Here is a 17,584-nt window from a genome sequence, read left to right as displayed (position 1 = left end):
GGGGATCGTTTAGGTATATCTGATAACCTTAAAAAGGTAAGGCACATAGATATATAAATCATAAAACATATTTTTATAATTACTCTACAATCCATAACAATTTTAATATGACAGTTATTTCTATATATTTAAGCATTTTAATATATTAATCGCATACCAAATAAACAAAACCATTTAAATAATTATAAAGTTGATGAATCAAGAACAGCTCACCGGAATCTCTGGTAAATGCTATGCCCCTATTTCGACTTCCCCGTCATCTTGAACTTTGCAACTTCAGGCGTCTCAACGGACTATCTACCGTTCCTTACTTCTCCATTTTTATAATTATTATGATAGTAGATGTTTATTGGGTACTGGATCTATATGAAATTCTGCTTAAATATATATATAAACTGTATGTTGTCTTGTTATAAATTGCAGATGCGAGGTTTTTATCTTGCCATTAATGTATAAAGAAAAGAAATTTGTATAAGAAAACTTCAGAGAGAAAATAACTAAGCAAGTGATGGATTTTTTAAACTGATAAAAACACTGATAACTCTTTGGTTACAATTCTCCTCTTTAATAGAGGGAGAGATTTCTATTACATGATATGCTTTTCCGACATAATATTCTTTTTCTTTTCTTCTTTTTCTTTCATCCCTTCCTTTTTCTTTTCCTCTGTCTTCTTTTTCAACTTTTGCAACTTTTTCTTCTATCTTCTTTTTCAACTTTGCAACTTTTTCTTCTGTCTTCTTTTGCAACTTTGCAAATTTTCTTCTGTGCTTTTATTCTTCCTGCTTTCTCTTTTTATTTCGTCCACTCCTTTTAATGCCTTCTGTCTTTTGTCTTTTATCTGGAATTCCATGATTTTTTGGCTGTTCCTATTTGCTAATATATTACAGTCACCAATTTTCATTGGACCATAGAATCATATATTACAGTCACCAATTTTCATTGGGCCGTAGAATCATTTTCTAATATGTTATGGTCACCAAACTTTGTTTGGGCCATAAAATTACTTTAGTATTACATGTTGAAATAACATGAATTATTACAATCTTACTCGAAAGGATTAGAACATACTTCTTCCTTTACTAAGGGTTTTAAAACTGCTACAGTCTTCTTTCTTTGTCCTGTAATAATAGCCTTGAAAAACTCCTTGGTTTGTGGTGCATGATTGTAATTTCCACATGTTGTCCTGTTATGCATACCTGCTAAATCACTTGTATCTGTTTTCAAAACATCATTATTATAATATAATGTTAGTATTTCTTCTACGTCTCCCTTCATACTTGTTCCTACTACACATGCATTCCTCCCTTTTATAAGATCTTCAAGTTTGGATTTTAGAACTGATAATTCAATTGCTCTTTTATTTGACATCCATTCTTGAAATCCTTTTATTGTGCATGGCATAGGAGACTTGAGACTAGTATTATCGCCTTCTATAGTAGTATTCATACCATACTTGAATATCTGACATATTATTATTGCTTTTCCTACAAAGTCGGTACAAGCATCAAATACCTGTACTCCATATATTTCTCCTGGTCCATATGATTGCATCATTGCACTAACGCTTTCAACTATTAGTGGTGGAAGTTTTGATATGCTTCTTAATGTTTCATCAACCATGATTTTGTCAATAAATCCCAACATTAATAAGCTTTCTACCACTTTAGGATCAGCGTATTCTTTGCAGATATACCTTGGATATTTACAAAACTTTCCAGTTCTGAGGATGGTATTATTGGACTTGTAGTCATAAAATTTTGTTATCTTTTCAAAGGCTTCTATATACTCTTTTGGATATTTAATTATGTCTGTATAGAAACTTGAGGTTTTGGTTGTTCTGGTTTGGATAATTCTGTTTGGGTAAGGGTTGATATTGTAGGAGTTATAGCTAGTCTTGATACAAAAGTTTGGGGTGTAATATTTTTGGTAAGCTTTATAGCTCGTTCAAGATTTTTTATAAGGTTATTGACTTCTGGGGTCAAGATTGCAATTTGTTCATTCTTCCTCTTGATTTCTTCTAGTATCATTTCCATCGGTTGAATATTCTTGTTATCCCTGTCCATTTTCTCTACTAAGAAAATCTGCAAGAATATTTTTAGTACCTGATATATTTTTAATAATAAAATCATAACAAGTAAAGAATGCTTACCAATTTCTTTTCTTATTTAATTCTGGTAAAGGGTCAATTTTATTGAATATAAATGATCTTACTTGAGTGTTATATGTTCTTACAACAAATTTTACAGGTAGTAAATGATAATGAAATCTTTTAATTCCTAATTTTACCGCTAATAATTCATTTTCATTAATATGATAATTCTTTTCATTGGGTTTCCAAGTTCCAGCTGCATATCCACATATTAAAGGATTTTCTTTATCAATATCATCTTTTTTAAAAGCTACTAATATTGCTCCCCATCCTATATCACTAGCATCTGTAAATAATTCTAATTGATCAGTATCTTTGGGTAATCGTAGTTTAGGTAAATTTTCTACCTTTGTTTTTAGTACTTTTATTGCATTTGTATGATCTTCTTTCCACTCAAAAATTTTATTTTTCTTTATTAAATCTTGTAGAGGTTTTCTTAATTTTGGTAAGTTTTTTTATATAATCTGAAGCGTAATTTACTATTCCTAAGAATTGTTGTACTTCTTTTTTATTTTTTAAAGTTTCTTTAAAATTCTTTATTTTTGTTGATATATGTTTTTGTAACTGAATTCCTTTAGAATCTATAATATGTCCTAAATATTCTATTTTATGTTTAAATATTTCTGATTTCTTTTCTGATAATAGGATTCCATGTTTTCTAATGGTCTGAATAAATATATCTAGATGTTTTGAATGATCTGTTAAATTGTCACTAAATATTAATATATCATCTATATATACTAGAATAAAATCATTCATTTCTCTAAATATTTTATCCATTCTTCTTTGGAATATTTGTGGGGTTGTTCTTAATCCAAATGGTAGTACTATCCATTCATAATGTCCTTGTGGAACGCTAAATGCTGTTAAACATCTAGATTCCTTAGTTAATTTTATTTGCCAGTATCCGCTTTTACAATCAAATTTACTAAACCATTTTTTGTTACTTGTTTGGTTTATTAAATTTCTTTTATATGGTAAAAAATATCCATCAAATATAGTCTTTTTATTTAGTTCTCGATAATCTATTACCTTTCTAGCTTTTCCTCTTTTCACTTCATTATGATTTCTTACTAAAAACGCTGGGCTACTATGCAGACTTTTACTTTCTTGTATTAGTCCTAAGTTTAATAGTTCTTTTATTTGAACTTCTAACTCGTTTTGATCTGTTGGACTATATTTTATTGGTCTGTTTCTAATTATATCATTAGGATTTATCAGTTTTATTTCAGCGCATATTTTTTCTTTTTCCCATAGCTTCATTGGATGTTCTCCAAAATTTATTTCTAAGGCTCTTAAATATTTTTGTTTTAATAGTTCTAAATTAGTTTTTCTTTCTGCTTTAATATTACTTATTTCTATTAATTTTACAGGTACTATTCTTTTTAATACTATCCATTTTTCGCAAGGTGTTAACAAACTTATTATTTGAGTTTTAAAAGAATCTAAAAAGTTATTTCCTAGTAACATTTGTTGTTTCATATTATTTTCTTGGTATATTATAGGTAACCTAAACCTTGCTTTTCCTAATATAAATGTTACATTTTCTGCTATTATATCTATCTCTTTTTTATGGTTATTGAATCCTGTTACTATTATTCTATTTTTAGTACGTTTCCATTTGTGTTGAGTAAATACTTCTTCTTTAGCTAAACAAATATCTGTTCCGCTATCTATAAATATCTTTTATTTTATATATTTAATAGGTTTATATTCTACCTGTACTTCAATCTATACTATATTATAATAGCCGGAATAGAGATAATTTGGTTCAACAGTTTGGTTTAACGATAATTCCCTAATTTTGATTATTACCAAAATAGATAAATAGTGTTATATATCTAATAAACTACTAAATTATTAAACTACTACTAAATATAGTATACTTATCCTACTAAACTACGAATACAACTTATCCTATTATTAAAAGATATAAATAATAGTGTTACATATCTGCTAAACTACTAGAAATAGTCTATTTATTCTACTAAATTACAACCACATGTTATTCTATTATTTTTATTATAAATTATAATCATTATATATTTATATAAATATTTTAAAAATATAATATAACTTGATAAATAAAAATTTAAAATATTAATGGAAACTCGTGCATCGCACGGGATTTATGCTAGTATATATAGCTACCATTTTATTCTATTCAGTAGTTAAACTTTCATCATTACTATCATTTTCATTTATATAATTTATTTCTTCTAGTTCTATTTCACTTATATAGAATACTTCTTCATCATACCAGTTATTATTATCTTCTCTTGTGTATTCTAATTTCATTATTAATTCGGTAGTATCTATGTATTTTACTCTTTTTTGTTGTAATTTAGGACACTTATTTGCATAATGTCCTTTTTCATTACAGTTCCAACATTTACAATCTGCTATTTTTGTTTTATTTCTTTTTCTAAACTTTCTCTTATATCTAAATCTCTTTCTATTTTCAGGAGTATTTCTATATTTTTTAAATTTTCTTCTTTTAAATCTTCGATTAAATGGTTTATAAGGTCTATAGGTTTTATTTTGTTTTTTATAATATTCATTTTGATTATTATAATCTGTTTTTCTATATTTCCTATATTTTTTTTTAGTTTTATAATTTTGATTATCACATCCAAATATTAATTTTTTCTCTGTGAAATTACAGATTTCTCTTAATCCTTGTTTTTATTCTTTTTAATTCTCTATTGAATTCTATATTCCTCACATTTTTGAGTTAAATATGCTCTTAATAATCTAATTCTTTCTCCTAAAGTATTTTCCTTAGGTTCTAGATTATTATATTCTTTAGTTATTTCGGTATTATAAGGTGAAGGTAAATGATCATAATACAGTTGTTGATATACTAAGCTTTCATTAGGTAAAAACTTAGCTTCATAAAAGAATTTAGTAAAACTTATAGTATATTCTGGTAATTTACTAATCCTACAACATTTCATATTATTTAGATACATTGTTATCTCTAATTTTCTTTCTACTGTTATATTTTCTTGAGCTACAAACCATTTTTCTCCTAGAAATTCTCTTTTTAATAATATGTCAAATGCGTTTAACGTATCTTTCCAACTTCTAGCATACGTTCTTACTTGTCCCTTTAATTCATAAATAATATTTTCTAACCAAAATGTTGTTTTTCCTATAATTGTTTTTGATATTAATTCAAAAACATAATCCAGATCTTCTATATTTTTTGAATTCATTAAGGCTATATACATCCCTAAATTCCAATCTTTTATTCTTCTACTTATTTCTTGATCGTCGTAGACATTGTCTAAATCTAGAAAATATCCATTTATATTTATTCCTTGATTTATTGATCCTATGAAATCTTGTACTTCATTTTGTTGTCCTATAGGTATATTTCCTGGCATCTTAATATTATTTTTAGTTATAATATGATCTTCTATTTCTTCTTCTGGGTATGCATCTTCATCCATTATATTATCTGATTCGGTTTCATAATTTGTTTGTTTATGCGAAGTTTCTCTTTCTTCTATATCACTTTCATCGCTTTTTTCTTCATTTGTTATAATTGCATTTACGGTTTTTCCAAGGGCTTCTAATATTTCTTTATTTTCTTTTATTATTATTTCTTTTTTCTCATTATTTGATTCTTCTAAGTAATTTAATCCTTCTTCTCCTAGATTACTATCTGATTCACTTGTTTTACTACTCTCACCTTGTTCTTTATTCGTTTCTGGATCACTATCGTCAGACTTAATAATTTCCTTTCCTTTTAATTCTATCTTTAATTGATTAATCTCATTTTTTAAATTATCTATTTCTTTTAATACATTTATTACTTCTAACTTTGTTTCTTTTAATTCTTTCTTTTGGGTTCTATATTTTCTTTTATAAAATTTATATTTATTTAACCATTCTATATTGGTTTTAGTTTTTAATTTAGCATTTTCTTTTCTTAATTCTTCTAATTCATCTTTTCTTATTTCTTGTTTTATAGGTTCATATTTTTGTCTTTCTTTTTCCATTAACTATTTTCCATGTTTTTTAAGAAATGTTATAGCACTATGTTCTGTTATAGACATTTTTCTAGAATTTTCCTGATTTATGAAGTTCTGCTAAACCATTTATTGCTCTTTTAACCCCTATAGTCATTTTAGGTTTCGATTTTCTTATATCCATTAATATAGGTTCTTTAGTTCTTCATATTACCGTTATAGGTACTATTTCTGGTTCTTCTGTTTCGTCTTTAAATATTTTCTTTTCTTTATTTTGTTCTAAACTATTTTGTATAATGGTTAACTTATCTAATATTTGTTTAAAGATTGGGATTTCTGACATATTCCATAACGCTGTTATTTCTTCCTTAATTATTTTTCTATTAATTTCTTGATTTTCTTCCATCTTCTTCAATATAGCGTTTAAACTTTCTTTTATAAATATTTCATTCCGAATATCTTTTATTTGGTTTTCAGTATTATTCATATTTATAAACTCGTTTTCTCCATTCTCCTTCAATTATCCATATTTTTCTTTTCTTACCTTTTATTTTTTCTAATTCTTTTACTTCTTCCTCTAGTTTTTCTTTTTTCTTTTAAGTATTGTAGTTCTTTTTCTTGACACATAATTAATGTTTATTTTATTATCTTATTAATAGTTTTTATTTCATCTTTCTTGTTGTTTATCTCCTATTCAGGGTTCATATTCTTTCTATAAATCTTAATTTATTATGATCATTTATTTCTATTCCTTCATTTGTTATATTATATTTTATTTCATTTAAGAAATCCATTCCTAATAATAGTTGATAACTAACGTCATTTTCTATCACTCCTAGACTTATATTATATTCTAAGTCTAAAATTTTTAATCTTAATTTTATACCTTTTGTTATTATTGTTTCTCTCGAATTATTTGGTTCAGTTATTATTTGAGGTTCTATTTTCTCACATTTGTTCGAGTCAACTTCAGTTATATGTATTTGACTTTTTGTTGCTCCAGTATTTATTTCTGTTATAACTTCTTTGGCAAATATTCCATTAAATATTATTATTTTTATTCTTAATTTATCTGATTCATAACACGGTAATTTTATTAAATCTAAGTTTCTACTGGTCATACTCATTGATCTAACTAATTTTATAGGGTTTTGTTCTCTTCTAAAACTTAATCTAGATCCTTCTAATATTGGTTTAATTCTTTGTGTTGGAATTATTTGTCTATTACTAAAGTCTATTGTAAATTTTTCTGGGATTGTTATTTGAGATTCTTCTTTATGTTCATTTTTTCTAATATATCATTGTATAATTTTGGTACTATTATTCCTAATTCCGTTTGTTTCTTTACATGATGGTTTTCAGTCATAGCATAAACTATTTTAGTTTCTATACTAATTACTTTACTGCCCTTTTGCATTTTTATTCCATCTAATTTATAATATAATGTTAAAGATCTTTCTTTATTTTCATCTTTTAATGATATGCTAAAATCAGGTTGTATTATAAATTTTAATTTCTGATATATCAAGTTTCCTTTTACTACTGCTATTAATAAATCTTGTATATTTCCTATTATTCTATCATCTAGTACATATATCTGTATAGGAGTATCACTATTTTTCTGAAAATATGCTTTTGTTGTAAATTTTATTGCTCCAAAATAAATATTTTTTAGTTTATTTGCTTCCTTTTGTTTTAATTTGGATAGTTCTCTTTTTATTAAACCATCTGTTATTAAATTTATTTTTGCTTTTCCATTTATCGTATCTATATCTATTATATTTTCATGTTTTTGAGCTATATATTTAACTTCTTTATTTCTTTCAAAATATGAAGTTTTGAATATCTTTTTTATTTTTAGTTCTTTTGTTTCACTTTGAATTTGATTATATATATCCGGTTTAAAACTTAGAGTTTGTGATGTTCCTTCTTTGTATTCATCCATTTGATAATATACATCTTGTTTTTCACTTGATTTTTCCAATGACATTTTTTCGAACTGTATTATTATCCAGTTATATTACTTGATAAAATTAATCTTCCAAGTCCTTGAATTCTTAGTTTATTATTTCTAAATGTTATTATCATATTTCCAAGTTGTTGATAACATCTTATTATTTCATCCTTATTTTCCGTTGTCCATTCAATTTTATTTTTTCTTTCATGCAATTTATCTAGTTCTATTTCTAATTTTTCTTGATTTTTTATTAAAAGTTTTATTTTTTTATTATTTCTAGTTATTGCATTTGAATTTATCCAATTCATTTTTTAATTTTTTGTCTTAAATTATTTATTAATTTATATTATTCTGTTAATACTTCTTTTAAGTCTTTTATTTGAATTTCTAAATTAGTTTCCTTAATAAATTTTTCTCATTTTATTAAAAGATTTTCTTCTTCCAGTCTTTTAATTTTTTCATCTCTCTTTTCCAACATTGTTCGTAACCTAGCTATAATATCTAATTTTTCATTTATTATTTGCATACTTATTTTACAACTTTCAATATGTTGATTTATATCTTTATTAAAAGTAAAGTTTTTATCTGCTATTATTTTAATACTTTCTAACTTATAATCTTCCATAAATCAAATATTTATTTATTTTATTTATATAAGTATATTAACTGTCTATATAGAATTTTCTTACACATTTATTTTGTTTCTTTATTTTCTACTATAAAATAAATTAATAGATTTGCTATTATTTTAGATTTATAACTTTTATTATTATCTCTTAGTAATTTTGCTGGAGGTCTCATTTAATTTTCAAATTTTAATATTAATATTTCGTTTTTTATTATTCATATTCATAATTACTATTCAATTTTCACTATTCATCGGTTACTATTCATTGGTTACTATTCATTCCGAAATTTTGAACTTTTGTTCCACTCAACTTTTAATGCTCCCTACTATTTGCTACAGTAAATTTTACTATTTTTCATGCTTGCTACTATTTGCTATGATTATGAATTATGTTTTTGTTGTTCATCTTCTCGGCCTATGCAACAAACACTTGATCCGTCTAGGGTTATCAACTAGACCCGATACACAATTCAACTTCCGATCATATAATATAGGACATGTTTTGCTAGGTTAAAATTATAAGAACCAAATGTCAACGCATTCAATTCTAAGGAGATTATGTATTTGAAGGTAATTAATTTTGAGTAATGAACTAATGATACATGTATGCATCTCAATTAACAATAGATACAAAATAAGATATTTAAAAAATTTGTTCAATATGTATAATTATCTGATTACAAAATGAAGTTATAATTTTAGTTCAAGTTTTATTTTTACACTAAAAAATGTATTATTCACACTTCCTCAATTAGACTAGGCAAATGATAAAATGGAGCATACTCTAAGTTCCACTAGATTGTATACATTTGAATTCATCATGGAAGTTAAGAAGTAGAATGTTATGAAAAAAAGTAAGAAAAGTGGGAGAACCAATTAATATTTAATGTATAAAGATAGTGTAGTGAAAGAAAATAGTGGAGGTAAGTGAGTGTGGTTAATTTTTATATTATAAAACTTTTTGTATTTTTGGTAAATGTTGATCAATCAATCAATCATACCCAATAATAGCGCGTAGTGCAGTGTCTGGGGAGGTTATAGCGTACGCAGCCTTACCCTCATTCCAAAAAATGAAGAGGCTGTTTTCTCAAAAGGCTTCCGGCTTGTGTGTGTGCACAAATATGTGTGTACGGGGTAAACAATGATCCATAAAAGTAAGTACCAGTAAGCGAGATAACGATAAATAATGATACAATACCTAAGCCCATGGTAATCTTCACATGGGACTTACCAATACCGTAAAAAGCTTTGTTCATTGGTTCATTGTCGTAAGCCCCTTTTATTTATCCTTTTGCACTCCTTTTGATGCCCCAAACTCAATATTTCCCTTGGAGATCACTCTCCAAACTAAATATTTTGAATTACCACAAACCTGTCCAGAAAAACTAAAACAGAACACAACACATCTACCATAGTCCATACCATGCAATTAGTCATATGGCTTTAAAAAGTAAAATTGTAGCACCTACACGAGCAACTAAGTCTATTAATAACTATGAAAACAAACTACCAAACTTAGTAAGTATAAGTATTAGACAAAGAAAATTATTACAAGTTACCCAAAAAGTGAACTAAATCACAAGCTACACATGCAAACTACGAAAGTCAAAACTAATTTGCCACCCTAATCCTCCTGCGCCAAGATCTCTTATCCGAGGTCAGGTCATCACTGAGGTTTAGTGCCCTCAAGTCCCGTGTGGGTAGGTCAGCCCAAGTCCGCCTTGGCCTCCCTCTCCTTCTCGGTCCCGGTACCACTAAATCCTCCACCCCGCGCACTGGAGCAGATACCCTTCTTCGCCTAATATGCCCAAACCAACGCAATCGACCTTCTCTCACTTTTTTGCGATAGGCGCAACTCGTAATTTATTCCTGAAAAAAATAGTTGGCAATCTATCCAACATGGTACGCCCACAAATCCACCTTAACAATCTCATTTCCGACACCTTTAACCTACACTCTTGAGCCTTTTTCAATGCTCAACACTCCGACCCGTATAACAAGGCCGGTCTGATCGCTACCCTATAAAATTTTCCTTTTACTCTGAAAGAAACCCTCCTATCACACAATATAATTTTCAACATATCACTTTTTCTTAATTTTCATGCACAAATCAAACGTATATAATTGAATGGGTCGGAAGGAGCACATGTTTGTGTAAAAATGTGAAAGGACATGATCACTTACATAACAATAGCTGTGAAAAAGTAACTCCCTACTCTACTCCTGCATAGCTACTTCTGATTCTGAAACTCCATTTATCTTTTTCTTCATGGAATAATCTCTCTCTCCCGCTCCTCCCTCTCTCCCTCCTTCTCTCTCTGTTTCTACCTCCCATCTCTCTCTTACAGTTACAGGTTCTTTCTTACAATATTTTCTCAGTTCTTTCTCTTTCATCGTTACCCTTTTTTTTAAACAAACATCACTTCATTGTTTTCAAGGTAAAAGAAAAATAGTACTCGAAACCTCTCTAAGTTTAGCTAACATCAACTCTACCTTTTTATGTCATTGACATTGACTAAATTTCCCTACTTTCTTCACACATTTATTTTTCACTACTACTACTCCAAAAAAGCTTGTACAAGTAGACATTCTTGAATTTAAAACCATGATCATTAATCAAAGCTTGGATTTTTAAAGAACTTCCAAGAATCTAATGTCCCCAGCTACAATTATGAGTTTTTTCATCTCAATAAGATTGAATCTTTTTCTTGTTTTCACCCTCTTTCTCTGCATGCTTGATAAGTGGCATTTTATACCACTTAGAACGTCTTATAATAGCTTAAATTGGTGTCTTAAAATCAAGTATTTTGTGTATTTGATGCGTTTTTTCTAGTGTTTGTGCATTTCAGGGTATTAGTTGTATTTCGGGGGAGAATTCATCAAAAATAAGCCTTGGCATGTGTCTAGCATTACAAGAGGGAAGAGAGGAGCAGATTACAGCGAAGAAACGGAGCAAAAACAGACCATTTTCCAGTAGGGGTCTGAGCGCCCGCTCAGCTATGCTGAGCGGCCGCGCAGGGTCGTGAATTCAGAATAAATATTTTAGACTTCTATTTCTGTTTGGCTTCTAACTTCTGAGTAATCTGAGTTTTATGGGACTCCTATATAAGTAGATTTCAGAGACGTTTCACGTGTGTTGGATCGTTGTATTAATCAAGGAGCGAAGGAGATAAGGAAGAAGACCGTTTTAGCACACCGCAACGAAGAGGAAGCATATTTTCTTATGATTCTTTATTTCGTTGTAACGTTGGATGCTAGTTTTCTTTGCTTTGAACCTATTACTCTTGTGACGTACTCTGGTTTAATATAATTAGTTTAGTTATTATTCTTTTGTGTTTATTTATCATGTTTTCATATGAACCCATAATGACGATAAGTGCTAACATGGGCTAATCGTGATCATGGGGTCGTAACGGATTTACTATGTAATTCTTTAGTTAGTTGTTTAATACCTTAGTGTGTGATGATTGTATGATATCTAGTATTGGTTGTGCGTATTCGTCTTATGTGCGTCACGAACATATAAGATAGGGTGTTAATCTCTTGTGAAGCGACGGTGGATCTCGTGATTTAGAACTTGTCATGCTAGCATAGGTTCATGTACGAGTCTGCATGATTAGTGGGTAACTCTAACCGTTTTATTCGCCCTGTGTAATCAAAAGGAATAACTTGTTCTTAAATCATTATGTTGTCAATTTCTGTAGACATATAGGGACTCAACATAATTGATGCCTATTCAACTTCTATCTTAATTGTGGATGTTTGGTAGAATGGTATTAGTACAATGAAAGTTGGCTTTTATCAGTTTCGTGTTATTCGATTAATATCATCATTGTTGCATGCTAAGGGTAATAACAATGACTATTGAAGGAAGTAGTAATGAAGTTGTGATCTCATGAGTGTTTTAATATTGTTAATTCGAAGTGTTAATTAAGTGGTTAATTTTAGTAGTTAATTATAGTTAATAATTAGTTACTTAAATCTAAGTGTTATTGTCTTAACATTGAGAAGTAATCATACATTGGTGAGTGAGTTTAATTGAACATAATTAGTCTGAGTCTCTGTGGGAACGAACTAAAAAGTATTCTATATTACTTGCGAACGCGTATACTTGCGTGAATATTAGCGCGTATTTTCGCCCTAACAAGTTTTTGGCGCCGCTGTTGGGGACTCGGCGTATTTGTTTAGTTTATGTACTTACCATCATTGGTCGTTAGGACTCAGTGATTAAGACGTGTTACTTATTATTTTCGGTTGTGTTTCAGGTACTTTAGAGAGTATTTATGCAAACTCGTTCTCGTACTCGCAAGAAGACTTTAGATACAGCTGAGGATACAGACGGAGTTCTTGATCTTCCGGAGAAGATAGATTTTGAAGATTCGGATTCAGGAATTGAGCAGAAGGAGCCAGTAATCATGGGTGATCGTATTATTCCGGCAGATCCAGCTCTTATGGACTTTTCTCGGCCTAAAATTGATGACATTCAGTCAAGCATTCTTCATCCGGCTATCCAAGCTAACACCTTTGAAATCAAGCCGGGCACTATTCAGATGGTGCAGAACTCTGTTTCTTTCGGAGAAGCTGCGACTGAAGACCCCAACATGCACATAAGGAATTTTGTCAAGATCTGCAGTACTTTCAAATATAATGGTGTGACTAATGAGGCGATCAAGTTGAGGTTTTTCCCATTTTCACTGAGGGATAAAGCTAAGGACTGGTTACATTCTGAACCAGATGGGTCCATCACTACTTGGCTAGATCTTGTGCAAAAGTTTCTGGTGAAGTTTTATCCAATGGCAAAGACTGCTGCTATGAGGAGTGATCTTACTCAGTTTGCGCAACAACCTACAGAATCTATGTGCGAAGCTTGGGAGCGCTACAAGGAAATGTTGAGAAAGTGTCCACATCATGGAATGCCAGATTGGATGGTGATCACTGGTTTCTATAATGGTTTAGGGGCCCAATCTCGGCCCATGCTCGATGCAGCAGCTGGAGGCGCCTTGTGGGCCAAAAGCTATACTGAGGCTTATAATCTTATTGAGAGTATGGCTGTAAATGAGCATCAAAACCCAACTCAAAGGATAATGTCTGGGAAGGTAGCAGGTATTCTGGAAGTCGATGCAGCCACCGCTATTGCAGCGCAGCTCCAAGCGCTGTCTATGAAGGTCGATTCTCTAGCTACCTATGGAGTCAATCAAATAGCTATGGTCTGTGAGCTTTGTGCAGGTTCTCATGCTACGGATCAATGTTCTCTTGTTAACGAATCTATTCAGTATGTGAACAATTATCAGTGACAACAGCAGTCTGTGCCAGCTACTTATCATCCTAACAACAGAAATCATCCAAATTTCAGCTGGGGTAATAATCAAAATGCTATTCAGCCACCATATCAGCAAGGTGTGAGTAAACAGTTCAATCCACCTGGATTCCAGCAACCCAGCAGTATGCTCAAAGGCAATCATATCCTCAACAGGGAGGTGCAGCTGCACCCACTAGTGCTGATTTTGAGGAACTTAAGCTGTTGTGCAAGAATCAGGCGGTGTCGATCAAGACCTTGGAAAATCAAATCGGTCAAATAGCCAATGCAGTGCTCAATCGTCAACCTGGCACACTTCCCAGTGACACACATGTGCCAGGCAGGAAGGAAGCTAAAGAGCAAGTTAAGGCTATTACCTTAAGGTCTGGGAAAGTTGCTGATGCTGAAAAGGCAAAAGAAGGAGAAGCTGAAGTTGGAGATGAAGAAGCTAAGCAAAAGGAGAAAGCGGCGGAACCAAGGAAGACTACTGTTGAACACACTCTGCCTGAGGGTAATATAGGGGAGAAACAGCTCTATCCTCCTCCATCTTTCCCTAAGAGATTGCAACAACAAAAGCTGGATAAGCAGTTCGGTAAGTTTCTGGAGGTGTTCAAGAAACTTCACATCAATATACCTTTCGCTGAGGCTCTGGAGCAAATGCCTAGTTATGCGAAGTTTATGAAGAGTATTCTTTCAAGGAAGGTGAAACTGGATGACCTTGAGACCGTTGCTCTAACGGAAGTATGCAGTGCTGTGCTGTAACAAAAGTTACCTCCAAAGCTTAAAGTTCCAGGTAGCTTCACCATTCCTTGCACCATTGGCAAGTTGTCTTTCGACAAGTGCCTTTGCGATTTGGGAGCAAGCATAAATCTGATGCCGTTGTTGATCTTTAAAAAGTTGGATTTGCCTGATCCAAAGCCCACCTACATGTCTCTATAATTGGCTGATCGTTCTATTACTTACCCAAGAGGCATAGTGGAGGATGTGTTAGTCAAGGTGGATAAGCTCTTCTTTCCTACAGACTTTGTTATTCTGGATTTCGAGGAAAATAAGAAGATTCCCATAATCTTGGGAAGACCTTTCTTGGCCACTGGCCGTACCTTGATAGATGTGCAGAAAGGTGAACTTACAATGCGGGTGCAGGATCAGGATGTGACCTTCAATGTATTCAAAGCAATGAAATTCCCTTCAGAAGATGAGGAGTGCTTAAAAGTGGATGTGATTGATTCCGCGGTTACTTCAGAACTCGATCATATGCTAATGTCTGATGCATTAGAAAATGCCTTAGTGGGGGATTTTGACAGTGATGATGAAGATAGCAACGAGCAATTACAATATCTTAATGCTTCTCCCTGGAGGCGAAAGCTGGACATGTCGTTTGAATCTCTTGGTACTTCTGACCTCAAAAATGCTGAAGGAAAGCTCAAACCATCAATTGAGGAAGCACCCACCTTGGAGCTTAAGCCATTGCCTGAACACTTGAGGTATGTTTTTTTAGGTGATGCATCTACATTACCTGTTATTATTGCATCTGACCTTTCAGGTAGTGAGGAGGACAAACTCTTAAGGATTTTGAGAGAATTCAAATCGGCTATTGGATGGACCATAGCAGACATCAAGGGGATCAACCCTTCATATTGCATGCATAAGATTCTGCTAGATGAGGGTAGTAAGCCAACTGTTGAGCAACAACGCAAACTTAATTCTATCATGAAAGAGGTGGTGAAGAAAGAAATTCTGAAGTGGCTGGATGCAGGAATCATTTATCCTATTTCTGACAATTCTTGGGTGAGTCCCGTGCAATGTGTGCCTAAGAAAGGGGGTATTACTGTGGTAGCAAATGAGAAGAACGAGCTCATCCCCACTCGAACAGTCACAGGATGGAGAGTATGCATGGACTACCGAAAGTTGAACAAGGTCACGAGGAAGGATCACTTCCCTCTTCCGTTTATTGATCCGGACCAAGCATTCAAGGTTAATGGTCAGCGTTTGAAGCACTACTATGGGGACACGGCAAACCGAGAAGTGGTTAGTGCCGTTTTATTGTCAACTTGAGGAAGGTACGTAACGTCAAGCTAATGACGAAAAAGAAGCGCTTCGTGGGAGGCAACCCATGATTTGTTGTTACAGGAACCCTTAGAAGTTAATAACCTATCCAAAACCACAAAAAAACCAGAAAAACCGGGCTAGAATTTTTTTTTTCCAGTAGCCTCCTGAGCGTCCGCTCAGCTCTGCTGAGCGACCGCTCAGGGTCGGCTGGGAGAAAATTTTTTTAGTTCAATAAAAATCCAAAAAAATCAGAAAAAAACACAAAATACAGCCCATAAAGCCACGACCTATTCCCCATTATCCCATAATTTCAACCCTTAAACCCACTCCTAATCAAATTCTACCCTAATCCATACCCTATATATACATACACCTATCCCATATATCTCCCATACACTTTCTACACTTCAACTCTCTCCCAAACACAAAAACATAAATCTCAAGCACTTTTATTCAGATTCGATGGCACCCAAGAGAGCAAGGACTATTGATAGCAGCAGCACTGTCCCTACTGCTGATTCTTCGAGGGGTACGGCTGCGAGGCCTCGTTTGAATGATAGGGTTGCTGAGGAGGAGTACACTAGGCTTCTGGGGAAGCCGATTCTGAAGGAGAGGGGATTTTTACCATCGGGGAGGGATGGTGAGTTGCTGCCTATGATTGTTGAGAAGGGGTGGATAGCTTTTTGTGAGTCGCCTGAAGCAGTGCCGATGAGCGTGGTTCGCGAGTTCTATGCGAATGCGAAGGCCGAGAAGAATGGGTTTTCTGTGGTCCGGGGGATGACGGTTGATTATCACCCAACGAAGATTCGCCGTGTGATTGGGCAGAGATAGAGGAAGCCCACGGAGGAGAACTGGAACGAGAAGACTGCTGAGGATTTTCACTTGGATTTGATTTGTGCTACTCTCTGTAGGTCGGGCACAGTATGGACTTTCAAGACTGGAACTAATGAGTATCGTCACTTTCCGGCGATCGCGATGAACATGTATGCCCGTGCATGGAATGCGTTTATTTGTGCTAATATTCTGCCTTCTTCGCATGCACATGAGGTCACAGTTGAGAGAGCACAGTTGTTGTGGGGAATTTTGAATGAGGAGTACTATGTGGACCTTGGTGAGTTCATCTACCAAGGAATTCTGAAGTTTTTGAGGGGAGCTATGCACATGAACATCCCTTATGTATCCACGGTTACTAAGCTTTGCCGAGCGGTGGGAGTTCAGTGGCCGTCTCATGAGCAGTTGCAGTTGCCGGCCGCTCCTATTGATTCCGGGACTCTGAATGCGATGCAAAAGTGGACCGGTGGTGAGCCCGAGGAGCATGGGTTGGGTTATCGTCTTCCAGGAGGGCATCCAGCACGAGGTGCTACTATGGCGAGGCCAAGGCGTGATGAGGCTGGTTCTTCTAGAGCTCAGGAGGGTGCTGGGATGGCTGATGCCCAGTATAGGATGCTGTCATGGAGGATGGATGCTATGTACGAGACGCAGAGCAGGTTTGCTCAGGAGCTCACCCTTGCGCTAGGGACCGCTTTTC

General features: G+C 32.7%; 1 non-coding gene across 1 annotated transcript; it reads right to left on the bottom strand.

Moving 5' to 3' along the window:
- Positions 1–13,519: 13,519 nt before the first annotated feature.
- Positions 13,520–13,626, bottom strand: LOC141688697 (small nucleolar RNA R71). The gene has a single exon (XR_012562130.1). It is a non-coding gene; the product is annotated as a small nucleolar RNA R71 (small nucleolar RNA).
- Positions 13,627–17,584: the final 3,958 nt, after the last annotated feature.

This window comes from Apium graveolens, chromosome 9 (assembly GCF_009905375.1).
Source record: "Apium graveolens cultivar Ventura chromosome 9, ASM990537v1, whole genome shotgun sequence".
Taxonomy (NCBI): Eukaryota; Viridiplantae; Streptophyta; class Magnoliopsida; order Apiales; family Apiaceae; genus Apium; species Apium graveolens.
The sequence above is the reverse complement of the archived record's forward strand: the minus strand, read 5'-3'. Positions and strand labels throughout refer to the sequence as shown.